Here is a 439-nt window from a genome sequence, read left to right as displayed (position 1 = left end):
CTCCGTTATGGATAAATATTACCCCGGTAAAAAATTATCTATATCTGATACAATAAGTTTATCTTTTCGGTACTCCGTTATAGATAAATATTACCCCGGTAGAAGATTATCTATATCTGGTACAATAGCACCTTTCAAGCAACTTACATAACAGTTTGGAGTAACAGCTTACAAACAACTTACACAACATCTTACAAGGATCTTACCGAGCAACTTGCAGTAGTAACTTACAAGGAGCTTACAGAGTAGCTTGAAGTAGCAGCTTACACAACAATTTACTTTTTTTTTTATGAATAAAGGAGATATAAATGAGTTTGAAGTTAAATAATATATCAATTTCTCTTTACTTATCATCGATTTATTTACTTTACGGTTTTTATTTTATAACAATGATAAAGTATTAAGTTAAACTGTCCAGAAGAGATATTTTTCCCCCACA

The sequence above is a fragment of the Nicotiana tomentosiformis genome, chromosome 1 (genome assembly GCF_000390325.3).
Source record: "Nicotiana tomentosiformis chromosome 1, ASM39032v3, whole genome shotgun sequence".
NCBI classification, from domain to species: domain Eukaryota; kingdom Viridiplantae; phylum Streptophyta; class Magnoliopsida; order Solanales; family Solanaceae; genus Nicotiana; species Nicotiana tomentosiformis.
The sequence above is the reverse complement of the archived record's forward strand: the minus strand, read 5'-3'. Positions refer to the sequence as shown.